The sequence below is a fragment of the Falco biarmicus genome, chromosome 3, assembly GCF_023638135.1.
Source record: "Falco biarmicus isolate bFalBia1 chromosome 3, bFalBia1.pri, whole genome shotgun sequence".
Lineage (NCBI taxonomy): Eukaryota > Metazoa > Chordata > Aves > Falconiformes > Falconidae > Falco > Falco biarmicus.
In genome coordinates, this window is record NC_079290.1 from 113,144,329 (window position 1) to 113,159,127 (window position 14,799).

Sequence of the window (14,799 nt, forward strand, 5' to 3'; positions counted from 1 at the left end):
CTTCTCCCTCCCTAGTCCCCAGGGATTCCAGAGATTTCAAGCTCTTATTTATGCAAATGGCTCTTCTGGTTTTGTATTAAAATCAGAGGAAATATCTCAGTTATTTGAGTAGTCCAACAAAAAAAATCAAAAAAGTGCTGGTTACTCACTCAAAGCCCCGCAGCTTTCCTCCAGCCCTTTGAACGCCCTGGGGGAAAGCTCAGACACCTGCACCGAAGGCTGAGTGATGTGCTGAGTGTGAGGGGTGGCTTAACCATGATCTGTAGAAGTAGTTGTATTTGAGGTACACATGACATGAAGCTTTTAAATTTACACTCCCCTAAAGTCAGTTGAAGAGCTTTGGCTCAGTGCAGTGGTTTACACTCATCTTTAGGCTAGGTGCCATCAATTTATATGCTGTGGGTTAATTTCACAGCCAAGACATTTACAAATATCTGGTTTCTAACATTTAAAGTTAAAATCCTGGGGGAAACATTAAAATCTACAGAAAGACCCTCGGTCTGCATATTTTCCATGTACACAACTTTTCTATTGACCTTGACAACAGGTTTGAACAAACAGCCTCCTAGTTTAAATTCAGATCCAGACATGAACTTCACCCCTGCCTTATGGCACAAACCAAACTTCTGAGTCCTAATACTGCCAGGCACTGGAGTGTGGAATTCGGGTACAGGCATTCCCAGCATTTAGACATCAGCCTACTCAGGGGGTCAAATGGCTTAAGGATTAAAACCAAGAGGTGAAGCAATACCTGGGTCCACACTGGTGTCAGTGCTGCTTTGGTGTGCCTGTCCTGGGTCCTCAGTCTCCAAAGAACAGCCCTTCTAGACCTTTCTGTTTCTTTGTGAGGTGATGGTGATGGACCCTAAGGTGCTATAAAGAATGGTTGCCCTTAAGTGGACTTGCGTGGTGGCTGGAAAGTAATGATTACTGAAGCAGAATTAGTCTAGCAGACAGGCACGATGGGATCCCTTTCCCTTGTCTGCAGTTTGCTGAAACTGGGGAATGAATGCAGCATTAATTGCAAATAGGATCTGAGGCAGAGTTACAGCTCTGACCACCTGGTCCCTATACATCCTGGGATCCTGAGGATCCCAAGTCATCATCGAGATTCTATAAAGTTACTTTTTATAATGACGTGGAATATACCAGAGGTCCAGGCAGCAGCATGGATTTGCTAATTGTAAATATATCAGGGATGCTGGGCCTGTCAAGTGGTGAGATAAATGAAGAGTTTTCTCGGAAGTGTAATCCCATCGGATCATGCAAATGAATCGAAGAATAAAAAAATCTGGAGAGATGACTCTGAAGAGAGCTGATAACCACTGCAGGTTCACAGGAATGCAGATGACTCTATTAACATATCTTTTGTTTGCCCCAGGCATTGATTCAACCACCATGTGATCTTTGCAGGCCCACCTTGTTTATAGTGCCTCTCACCAGCCAAAAAAACCCACTGACCTTATCATGCTGACTGTATCACAGTGACAAAAACTTCCAGGTAGGTATAAGCATGGAGAAAACACATCTATGGCACTGATAACATCAACACAACCAGAACTGACTGTAAAGACCCCTTTGCTAAAACTTCCAGCTCAGCGCAGCAGTGGTACACATGCACACTGCAAATACATAAAGATTGACATAAGCACGTATATACACAGTGAAAGCTGGGCCAAACGTTCTCATTGACTCATATGACATGCATAAACTACAAATGCACAAAGGCAGGACTACTATCCTGTTATATTCACACACACGAGGCCCCATTACACATACATCCATGTAGTTCGCAGTCTGACAGGGCTTAGCCAAGTGTTTTCCCACATGCCCAAACAAAAAAGCTCCCCCTACACATCAAAAGTAGTTTTGAGCCCCAGTTCTGCACTCCCAGTTCCACAGAGTCAAAGCAGCCCTTCTCACAGGGCACCAACGTGTACAAACACAAGTTTGTGGAGAGATAGGCAGTGGCAGGTTATTTCTAGACCACCAGCAGACTTGGGAAAACAGCTCCTAGATCAAATGGGTTTGTATAGATAGCCTGGGGAGTTGCCAGGCAGTCCTTTATGGTGTGGAAACAAGAAGCTTGACCTGAGTGACAGAAGAAAACCTGCTTCAAGCAGGGGACAGAGGAAAGGAAGGAGAAACTGGCTTTCCCGGACAACAGTGGGTGTGGGGACTGTGGCATGGGAGGGAGAGGAAGAAGGTGAGATGTTCAAGTAGGCAAGGTATCGGCCAGCTGGTGAAGGGGTGCAAAGATAGGGAGGGGGAAAGCTGATCCTGACAGGATCTGACAGGCCAGAATTGTGCAAGCTGTGTGGAAAAGGATGGGAAGTTGCTATAGCAAGGGTGGTTGGGGCGAGGAGCAGCTGTGCCTTCTGGGCACAAAGAAGGACAGAAAAATGAGTTTAAGTAACTGTAGCATATGGATTCCTTCAGAATGTGTGCATGGGATGGGTGTTCTTCCCCTTGGTTTGTTCTGTTCCATCGCTGTTCCTTTGCGCTTTCCCTGCCCTTGTGCTGTGCACATTGCAGAATCTCTTGCAGCTGTCGGCTGGTAACTGGGCAGTGGGCTTTTCTGTAAGGCACAGGGCCAGGCAGGAGCCGGAGCAGCTGCCAGACAGGAGGGAAGCACCAGGGCCCTTGCCTTGGGTGGCAGCCCATGCGGGAGGGCATGTGGGAGGCGCAGGCTCAGGACAGCCACTCATCAAACTGCTTCCCAGAAAAGCCTCCAGGCAGGGGTTTGTAGCACAAGGGTTTGTGGCACGGCTGCCTGTGATCTGAGACCTGGGGAAGGATGCTGCAGAGCTGCTGTTTGGAGCTGGCATGGCGTGGCAGGATTGTGTATGCAGGAGACAGGTCATCTTACAGTTCTAAACACTAAAGCTGTAGGGCCTGATTTCCACTTTCTCTGTTTCCATGTGGGCTAGGCTGAGGTAGGACAGATGAAGGTCAGCAAACTTCATACTGTTTATAACTTTGGTCTAATGCACTCTCAGCATCCTATGGCCCATACAAAGGCAAAGATGGGCAGCCATAGAAAATAGCCGTAAGGGCAGACAGCTGCCCAGCACCTCCCTGTCCACCCTCGTGTGAGATTTACCAGGCCTATGACAACTTCTTTAAATACTAAACCCTCACAGAAGCATCCTCACTCACTTTATGCCCCTTGATACTGCCAAAGATATGCAGCAGCCATTGAAGTTTAGTACTTGAGCTCTTGTAATTCCTGTGGAAAAAATTTAGGAGATGTCTGACTGTGGGCAGCAGAACTGACAGAGCTGACTCCCTGGTCTACAGCAATTTAAATGGTTGTAGATTTCATTTAAATTTAATATATTGCAGCAGCTAATATAGGTTTCTTAGGCAATTACCAAGACTGTCTACCTAGAAACAGTTTTATGCTTGTTTCTCTAATTGCTGTATGAGACTACATATCCCAATTTATACCCACTGAGAATATTTAGGAACAATTTGCAAGCTGTGGAGAGTTTATACAATGTCAGTGAGGTAGCTATAGGCTATTTATGGACAGCACTGCCTCTAAAGAACACTAAATTGAGGAGAGGACTCTACCATAACATAACACCATACTGGCTGGAACCAATATTTTGATTAAAACTGTACCTTTTCACCTGATTACTCATCTGCACTATAGTGGCACCCCTAACCGTGAAGCTACACGCGCAGAGCCCTCTGATGGAAGTACCATCTAGGAGCACAGGAAGATGTTTTTTTTCCACCAGGCCACCATTATCAGCTTCTGAAAATTACAAACGTACGGGTGACAGAAGTGCTCTTCTGGGCTATCTGCTAGGCTAAAGGATACTTGCAGCCACGCTTGCCTCTAGCTGTCATTCCCCAGCAGAGAGCACTGTAAGAGCAATGTTAGAAGCAGAGCCACCTTAGGGCAGTGAGGAACTGGGCATGTAAAGCTTGATCTGTAACAGATCTGTGCATGTTCCCTGCACCTCCAGTTTTGCCTACATATGCCTATCATCCGCTTTGGATCTTAGAAGATGCTGACTTATGGCTCCTGTTCCTCTTCACGAAACACATCTCAAAGGGGAGACCAGTTCTAAAAACTCAGACGCTGATTACTTTTTCTGAAGTCCTGGAAAACAAAGTCTTTGGCAATTTTGAGCACCTTGCTCGCTTGAGCCAAACAGAAGTATTACCTGCTTCCTGGCTGTCATCACCTTTACTTTCATTTTCCTCTGCCAGGTGGAACAAAGAGGTATGTTTGCTTGTATCTGCTTGCGTCAACAGCTGTATGGATGGTCTGCCTCTCCTTCCCCATCATTGTTTTCCAGTATTGATCTCAAACTGGGAAAAATATTGACTGTCCAGTCTCCCACACTGCTTCACATGCCCAGTGGGATATTGTTAGAAAATCGATCTCTTTCTTGCTTCAGTCATCCATTGAATTTGAGCTCTTGGGGTACCCTACAAAATGATGTGTCTGCTCTTGGGTCACACAGTGTGCTTCACCTACAGGACCTGAAAGAAAGAGCACTGCACAGTGTAGGTATTCAGTCCAGGAGATGTGGCTACAGGCAGGGAAATCAAAGAGGAAGACAGTTTTTGTGGTTACACTATGAGCATATCAAAGCACCAGGAGAACGGGCCAGATCTGGGAAAGCACTGTGTTCTATGTTCCAGATGCTCTTTTTATAGCATGGTGAGTATTTCTAGGGAATTTCATGAGGATAAATGTGCACAGAAGCATTGTGGCCTCCGTAGATCAGACACCACAGGAGCCACATCAGGGGAAGTTCCTAAATTACTCCCTTGCCCAGTAAAGCATGAACCCAACCAGGAAAGGGTTGAGCTGGCTTTTCCTGGGACTTGTTTTGTCTGGTGGTTTCCTACAAACTGGAGAAAGGACCCACCAACTTGTTCCACATCATTAGCAGCTGGCAGCTTCCCAAACATTACCAGTGTAGTCTGGATTGCAGCCAGCAGCTTCGAGATGAAAGACATTGCAGCACCACTGCACTCACTGGTCTAGGTCCCAGTCCAGCTCCCACTGAAGTCGGTTTTCCACTGTGTGCAGCTGGAGCTGGGTCTGACATTTCTGTAACAGTTCTGTCTCAAGTCCTTCAGCTAGATGAAATACTGGTAAAATAGTCCAACACAACAGATAGATGCCTGCAACTCAGCTGTTTTCTGGCATTCAAATTAAAACCAGCAACACAGTCAAGCAAGAGCATAAGGAATTATGTTTCTTCCCTGAAAACACTGAAGGTCTGAACTTAGAGCAGCCAAAGCACCTGGTGAAAGGAATCTGGAAGCTTGCACTAAGTGGGTGTCTGTCAGGAGGCTGATACATATGTGAAGCTCTGTTCTCTTTTCCAAAGTTTATCCCTGCTGGGAGCACCATCAAAGAAATCTCTCTGGTGGTGGTGAAGATACTGATAGCACTTAGCTGCCCTAAGAATAGCTGAGGTCATTGCTTAGATTTTGGAGGAGACTTGGGAGAAGTGTATACCTGAAAGAGCATCCAAAGTCCAGGGGTGTAGAACCATGCAGGACATACATGTGTTTTTACAAACATAGTGAGGAGACACCTCACCTGGCTATCCTGCCAGCAACACTTTGTTGAGAGTACTTTTAGTGATTTAATGGACATCCTAAAGGCGTAAAGTATACACACATTCTGTGAATTCCTTCTATCTGTCTCATTCTGCAGTGAGCAATTATTGACTCCTGTTTTACACGTGGAAAGCTGAAGCATGAAGACAGCAGGCACGAAAAGAGCAAGCCTTGCCCAAAGGTCAGCAGCTGTCCGTCATATACTGCCTCCCAGTCCAGCTGTGCTGCAGATGGAGGGCCTGGTTTGTTACAAGGCTAACATTACTAAACATCTTGTCGTTGCTAAACTAGGCTTAGTTCTACTTTCAAGGCCAAGACACCAAGAAGCAGCTACCATTTTAAACACTGTGCCATGCAACCACTGCAGGGCTGACCCAACACCAGGAGCAGGCTTTCAGCACAGGAACAGGAAGGGCATTCAAGGGAATGAGAAACTGGGTAGAATTAAAACTGGCAAAAGAAATTTTTTCCACGCTAATGTGGAACTGGATTCAGGAGTTTGTGGTAAGAGGATGCCACTGGGGCCAAGAATTTAGTCTTTTGTTTTTTTCTCTCTAGGAGAATAGGAGGTGCAATCGGTTGAAATGCCCTGAGAGCCCTTGGTTACGGGGAGACTGTTAAAAGACTGCCTGTGTACAGCCTGGTTTATTGCTGACTGAGAGATATGCCACCCATTGACCGTGGGAAGACCAGCTCTGCTTCTGCTGTGAACATCAGAAAATCCCATTGACCTTATCTTGTGGGCAAGGATAACCTGTAGCATAATGCTGAGCCAGTGCTACTAAAGTGCAGCAGTTCCTCCACCCTGGGCAGTTCAGTGCAAATATAGCCTGCATAGCCAAATACAGGCAGATAGAATCCTGATTTCTGGAGAATGAAAAGGAGAACAATGGGAAAGAGTAGTAGCATCCCTCTCTGCGAACCCACTTTCCTCCATCCTCATACCAAGCTTCTCTTCAGGCAAGACTAGGATTAATAGGAAACATATGGGAGAAGAGTCTGTGATCCGAGGCTCCAGGATGAGCAGCTGAAGCACTGAAGAGCTACCTGGACCCCATTCAGGAGTGAGCTCAGGGATCAAACATCTCATGAATGGGGAGTGGGCTCTGTGGGGAACTTAAAAGGTACAGACTCCAGTTTGGTGCTTCCCACCCTCCCAGGGCAACATGCCAGTCTGAGAGGAACATTCCAGCTGCAGCACAACAAAGTGTGAGAGTCATGAACTATACCCTGCACCTTTGACACGAGATCTCTTTCACTCCCTGCCCAAATTAAATTGTTAGGACTGGACTCATGTTAAGCCATTACGGTTCCAGTGTGCTAGTCCATTCTGCTCTCAAGCTCTGAAGCTTTAAGGTGTTTCCATGAAGCTACATCTGCAAGCAGTGGGCTGACAACGAAATCAAATGCCCTTCAACTTTGGTGGAGCTGAAGACTGAATTCAGAGGCTGTAACTCAAACCCTCTATGGAATTTGGTGGAGGTAGAGTCCCCCACTCACTGAGGGACACAGCCAGGGCTCTCCACTGTTTTACAGTGTATATGTACAAACAGATCCTTGTCCTCCCTCCTGCTCCATCTTCTTTTCATCCTCTTTCCTTCTCTCTGGATTTTCTTCCTTTTGTCCATCACAAGAACAAAGTGACCATTATCAAAGTCCATCACACTACACTTAAATAAAATCCAGCTAAATATCTGACTTAACAGGCAAGAGACAGCCGTAGAAGACCAGCTGAACAGAGTGCAGGGGTCTGTCCTGCATACCAAAGAACTGGTCTGAAGTACCAAGGACAATGATGACGCAAACCAACGGCGCAGTTACACTTATACACCAAATACAAATCTTGTCTTTGGGTGAATGATGGGAAAAATGGGCACAGCCAGAATCATTAAATAATAATAGCCCCACAGCTGAAGAGATTTTGTTTCCACACCCAACCTTCACACTTTACGCCTTTTTCCACAAGAGGTGCAAACATGATTTACGGATGCAACCACCTTTTGCACCAAAATTGCATAGCCTTGCTTTGGTGGAAAAATGACAGCTTCTTCCTGTACCAGTTTTCTATAAGCCACACCGACATCCTGTTATTATTAGCATCTCTTTGACTGAGCTTCTCTTTCCCTGTGGAGTCCAGAGGCTCTGGCAATCACCCTACTTCCTCATTAAGTCCTCATCTCAGTCCTTGAAAGCCAGGGTAGTGTGAGAATGTGGTAATGCATATACGAACAATGCATCCAGTGCCATTTTTCAGCTGTAAACTCACATCAATGCCTCAATTAACCGTCCTTTTGGTTAGAAAAGCACTGGCGTTAAGACAGTGTGCTCTGGGCCTGTATAATGACCTGGGGGCTCAGAAAATGTGCTATTCCTGCTCTCGTACTGACTTTCTGGGAACCTGGAACAATACCCTGTATGTTATCTACTCAGGGTGTGATCTCTTTGGAGCAGGTGTTGAATCTCTTCAGAGTTTAGCAAGAGGGAACATTGGTCCTTGCTGGGGTCTTAAAACAAAGCTATAAGCAACTGAACGATATAATTGTGACATGGAAGAATTGGTGTTCTTCCAGTTTAAACCATAACATCATAGTAATGGACTGCATCACCTACATGCTCTTGTCATCTTCCTACCGGAATTACAGCAGAAGCAAGGTGGGCAAAATCTTCAATATGACAGTGATCTGAATATATTTGTTTCCCATGTCTGTGCTTCTCTGCAGTGTAACTAACAAAATAGCTGCAAAAATGAAATGGAATAGGCTTCATCTCAGCAATACCTCTCACCTCCCTGGATTTGTACCATCACCTGATTCATTCTTTGCCTTAAAATTAAAGAGTGGGTTTTTTTAAGAAGAAAAAATTAATTTAAGTAAGAGTGGAATGCATGAAGGAGACCAGCTCAATTACCAAAAGCTCTGCTCTTTTATTAGCTAACATCAGCATAGTGCTTAGTAAAGTGGCTGTCCATCCCATCAGATTTATTACCTTCCACATATGCTTTTTTGTTATTATTAGCTTAGCTTTAAACAATCCTTTCCAACCTTTCCTGACTCTTGATTTTTGCTGTCCTCCCTCCCAAATTAAGTAACAAGGCTGTAACCAAACATTTTCCATGCCTTACCGTACAAGGTTCATTAGGTTATTCCAGGACTACTTCCTTTCCCTCATCCCTGATTCTGCCATTAAGTCTGTGCACAGACCCCCTGAAATTACTGAGGCTCTAACTACAATATTAAAGGTCTGGGCAACCTCCAGATTTATCTCAGCAAACCCTTCTGCCCAACATGGCTTTAAAAAGACTTGGTCTAATAGCCCAAGATTAGGATTAAGTTTTATCAAAACAAAAGCAATAATTGCTACAATCTCAACATATTTTTTCCTGGGTTTGTTTTTTATTCAGTGGATGAGGATTGTCATTTAAATATGCTCTGTAATGTTACAGTCTGGATACAGGAGCAATGAGCCAACATGGATCTTGCAATACAGCAGTAAACCACACAAGGACTGAGTGTCCTATTGTTACAGCTTTATTGGCCCTGCCTCTTTTCCTACAAATTTGACAATGCTGATCACCAGATCCTGCCGGAAAGCACCTCCCAAGACAAGAACTCCAGAATAAACTGAACTCAGAATAACCCTGAAATATCTCAGGATTTCTTTTGGGATCAAATCTGGACCCAATGATCTTTCAAAGCTCAGTCCTTTCCCTTTTCCTGATGCTGAAGGGCTGCCTCAGTGTCATTGCCGCAATGCGCTTCCTCAGTCTCAGCAAGACCAGTTAGAGGTATTTACATAGGCAACATCTTACACTGTGGCTCCTGTATGAGCTGTATTCATTTCACTGACAGCCAGGACTCTGAGATGGGGACTCTGCGCTGGCTGTCAGCCAGAGGCTGCACTGTTGTGTGTGGTACATGCAAAACTTCAGAGATTTTGCTCTGCTGGGGCCACCAGCCTGGAACGCGCTTCCTCTTGACGTGTCCCACTGACACTCTGCTTTAAAGGAGCTATTTTACTTTCACTTGAGAGTGTGTGTGTGTGTGTGTTGTGTGTTTTAATCATAACCATGGCTATTTTATTGCTCTTTTATTGTGTCTCTGCCTTTTTGTCTCTTTGTAATTTTATTGCGGGGCTAGGCTGGTTTTACTCAATGAGAAATGGTTTCATGAGTGCTCTGCAGCTTCCCACTCCCTTTCCAAGCAGTGTGCTTTTGCAGAAGAATGGCTATTTATAAAGAAAATGGTGTACACTGTTACTGCAACCCCATATTTCAGCCCGAATGTTGGAAGAGCTGGCAAACCAGAAGAGACTGAAGTGCCCACAGCACAAAGGCATCACCTGGCTCCATGTTTCACTTCCCATAAGCCAGAATAAATGGCATGGTTATAGAAGGGGTGGGCTAGCCATTGACCACAGGCATTCTGCAGGTAGATTTATGCTGCGACTGCAGAGAGCCTGGATCTAGCCTGCTCTGCCTCTCTCCCACATGTGGTTACAAAAAGAGCAAGAGAAGGAGAAAGGAAATTAACACAACAGAGAATTTGAAATAAAAGTGTTTTATATCATCTCCTATAAAACAACCCATAAATCCCTGCCCTCCTGCTCCACCCCTCACATGTTTTTCATTTTGTTGGCTGGCTGAAAAACAGAGAAGTGTAGGGTACAAAGCACATATTCTTGGTGAGAGAGGCTCCCCCCTTTCCTATGCACTTCCTACTCACACCTTGTTCCTGTGCCTACAGCACAGCATTCTCTTCTGGTGAGTAATCAAAACATGGAGGAATTCAGCATCTGTCTACCATTTGCCTAGCTCTAATTCCTCCTGCCCAGGGATCTCTGCCCCTCTACCAGCATCCTCAGCTGTCTTTGCCCAGCGCAGGGGAAAGGCACTCACCTGGGCAAAACCGCAGGGACTTTTCAGCCAGCAGTGTAAACCCACCGGTAAGTGGAACACTAGACCACCAGCAATGCTCCCAGGCATACAGATCAGGCATGCCCACGATGGCACAGAAGGTCACTGCAAACAAACAGCTCCCCCCAGGAACCCAGAAGGGTTTAGGCAGTGTCTTCCACATACCACCCCTATACTCAGAGAGCTCACAGCTCTTCAGAGACATTCAGCCCTCTGCATGATGCAGCAGCCACGAAGGTTTTCTGAAGAGAGCAACAGAGAATTTATTTCTGCCCTGGAATTCACCACTCACTTAAGCAGCTTTTTCTGAACAGTAAATCTCTAATGCCTGAACATAACCTAAACATCCAAAGTGTTCTATAAATGCTATTATTTACTTCTGGTAGAGCTGGATGAATTGAAGCACTAGCAGAAATGCTAGTGCTTCTATTCTAGCATGTACAGCTGTGAGAGTTTTGCCATTGAAGAGAAACTGCAGCTCGAGAAATTGTTAGCTCCACATTCTCCATAGAATTAGAGTCCGAGTGTCCTCTGAAGCTCTCAGGAGTTGCAATGCTGTCTGTCATCACTAGCACAGATGCTAGCATGGAGGCTTTCTTTGCTAACAAGAGAAATCACACACAGCAAATGATTTCCAAGATCAGCTAGATTTCATTCCTCTCCTCCCACCTCCACCCCCAAGCACTCCTCACCAGAAAGAATGACCTGGTGTAATTCCAGGAGCCAACCAAACACAGAGGGAGTGAAAACGCCTGCCTGACTTGCACAGAAAGACAGTCACCTTTTTTTTTTTTTTTTTTTTTAACAAGATCTGGTAGGACAAGCTCCAGGCAGATGCCAAGAACATCTTGTTCAGAGGCGAAGATTTGGAGCAGGTTTATTCGAGTGTCCTTTCCCTCACTGGGTGGGGACTTACACCAGCCGATATCCATTTTCTCCAACCAGCTGGTGAGAGACACTGTCAGTCCTGGACTGTGTCAGACTTTAGTTCCAGCCCTTCTGGGAGGAGAGCTGGGTTTTGTTACCATAGCAGTTTGGCATGTAGCTAACCTGGTAGTGACTCTGTCTGTATGTGAGAGCCCCTCAGACAAATACAGTTCAGACCAAGGTTGCGTGGGGGTGGAGGGAATGTGCTTTAACAGCCCACTGTACAATGGCTTTTCCATTTTCCACTTCTCCCAGTGCTGCTGGGCCTCATTCTGGCTTTGGCACTGGTATCCAAACCATCTATCCACTACACTGTGTAAGCTGCCATCCTAACACCCAACTTCTGCTGGCCTAGCAAGTAACAACCTGCTGGTGCTTCCCTTCAAAACCATTTACACATTTGCTAACTTTAGACATTGCCGTAAATGGATTCAGAACATGGATCTGCTGGCAAACTGGGGAGTTCTCTAGGCTCTTCTTGGAATTCATGCCAGTCACCTCCAGAAGTGGTCCTTCAGCTCATGCTCTGTTTTCTGACATGCTGCCCAAGCCAATCCATAAGGGAAATGTTGGATGGGCCCTAAATACCACTACAGTTGTGATGCATTTTTATCTGATCCTCAGGATTCCACTGCGGTTTTAATTCAACTGCCAAGACCTACATGGTCCATGGTCTAAGGGGATAAGCGAGTTAAAAGAAGGAGAACTATTCCTATTTCATGGATGTGTAGAGATGCCTGCAGGAGTAGGCAAGTGGCTGACCGCAGGGTATGCCAGTGTGTGATCTTAAGGTATGCTGGCTACTGTGAGAAACATGACCATTGCTGATCTGTGACTCCATGGCAAATGTCACCATTTGATGTAGTTAACACTTCTTCGCTATCTCTGACTGAAACAATGAGCAAAGGATGAGAATGAGTTAAAAGGGAAGGGGAAGCAGCATAAGCACATTAAAAAAAAAATTAGTTACTGCATTCAAGGCTAACGACAGCCTGTTGATATATCCCACCCAAACGGGACTGAAAAAGTGACCTCATGCTGCTTGTCAAATATAATCCCATCCCTCCCATAACTACCTAATGCTACAGCTTCATCTGCCTGGAAGCTAGTCCTCACTGTACCAGGGCCAGCTTTACCACAGAGACAAAACAGCACTAGTAATTTTTAATGACTGTCTATTATACAGCCTACCCTGGTCAAGGCATTTTCCAGTAAATCTAGGAGCAGCAAACAAATACTAAGTCCTGACCTGTAACATGCATGTGACGCAGAATGGTTGTGTGCTTAGGTACAAGTTTATGTCATGCTATACACACTGTGCGAAAACCCTCGGTTCATCTTGATACTGCTATTGTGCCTAAAGAGCTAGTCACAGACCTGGATCCTCAGTGTGCTAGGTGCTGTGCAACCAGATAAACAGGAGGATCTCTGCCTCAGTTTTGCTGTTCAACTCGTGCATAATGCCCTTAGGTAACGCAATCCAGACAGGCAGAGCAAATTGCAGCAACCATCTCAGCAATAGCTGATGCATCCAATGCACGTGACAAACTGTGCAAGAACTGACCACAGATTATCACCTGGGCATGGAGTGCAGAGCTGCAGAAAGTCTTGGTCCCTCTTATCCAGGAGCACAGGCCCAGAATATAAAGAAGAAAGGCTGCCACTTTCTCCACAGACTACTGCTCTTTCCTTCCTCCCTTCCATTTCTGAGGCATCTAAAAATCCAGGGACATCTTTCTTCTTTCCATTCAAGCCACACTTTTGTCACAGCAAAGCAAGATGCAAGTCACGGCTGAGCCATGCATTTAGTGCCCAAGCTACTTCCATGCAGAAAAGTCATACTCTGTCCCTGGCTACTAGCACATATACCCAGACACAGTACTGGACCAACACTGGCAGAGTTGCCACCTGCCCTAGTGCTTTCTGTTTCTTTTGCTGTTAGTTTCAAGGATGAACCCAAAAAGTAACCCATCATTGACCAAAGTCTAGCAAAGCTCCTGGGTGTAAGGGACTCAGGTTGCTGCTTAGACACTGTAGGGAATGTGCCAAGAGGCTGTTCTGCCTCAAGGATCCTTGGGAAAAATCTGTGTGTAAATCTTTCCTCTTAGATGTGTTTCATGGAGCCATCCAGAGTCTCGTTAAAGCCATAAACAACACAGAGAGGTGGCAGGCAGCAGCAGCAGGTGGCTAGATATGATGATGCAGGAGGCCACCTGAAAAGACCAGAACACCACAGTGCCCCTGCCTGGGTACGGTTTGTCAAGAGCTCTGAGCACAGGCTGAGCTTCAGCCAATTTGGCTTGCACAAGTAGCTTTTTACTGAGGCTTTTATAAGACTCCCTGGGACCATGGGCAATGGCAGCGCCCCTCTCCCCCCCACCTCATTGCCCTGATGCTGTTATTTTACAATTACTATCTGAAGTCAGTGTTTAGCTGTTGCCCAGGTAACAGCTCAAACATGCCTCACCTCGCGGCCTCCCTGCAGCTTCGCATGGCTGCTGGAGAGCTGGGAAGCAGACTTCGTGCCAGGCGTTGAGGAAATGAGCTCTGCAGCCTCCCCAGGACATCCCAGAATATTGGACAGCTTGGAGGAGAAACACCCCCAGCCAGATTCCTGGGCAGGCACCTCATTCAGCACACAGCGCCTGACACAAAATCCACAGCATCCTCCCCCCACCCCTCACACCCTTCGGTTTCTCCAAACACATGCAAACCCATCAGGCAAACGTGGTCCTGCTCACACAGCTCCCACTGGTACCTCTCCCCTACCTGCAAAGGCAGGCCCCACAACATAACTTCTAATAGTATGTGTCCTCTCACACATACAAGGAGTTCTTACAGCCAAATATATAATCCTCCAGTACGTACTCTGTCCTCTGGAGCCACAGCCTGAAATGAGATACAAGAACTCAACACACACAGCCTTTCAGTCCTTGCAATGGGTTAAGGAGCTGGAATGAAAGCTGTGGCAGGTGCTCAGCAATCCTGTACTGCTAATGCGGGCAACTCACTCACTGAAGTCACAAAGAATATAATCTGCATGAAGCGGATAGTATCAAGCCTGGTGTCCCTGATGTGCTCATCTCCTAAGTCAAAACACAGTTCCAGCAGCGCTGAGGCTCAGCCTGCTATCAGGAAACAAAATAAACACATCTGCATGTTGCTTGGTATATCATGATCGAAATGAGGCTGCTGCCAAAGGGGCAAATGGGACTTGCAGAGATGACGCCTTGCATGTATTTCTGCCTAACGCACAAGGAAACAAAGGGCAAGTCATGTTACCAGCAATGACACGTAGGAGGCAAGCGCTGTGCCCCTGGTGCTGCAGGTCATTGCTGGAGCAGGGGCCAGGGGATGTGCCAAAC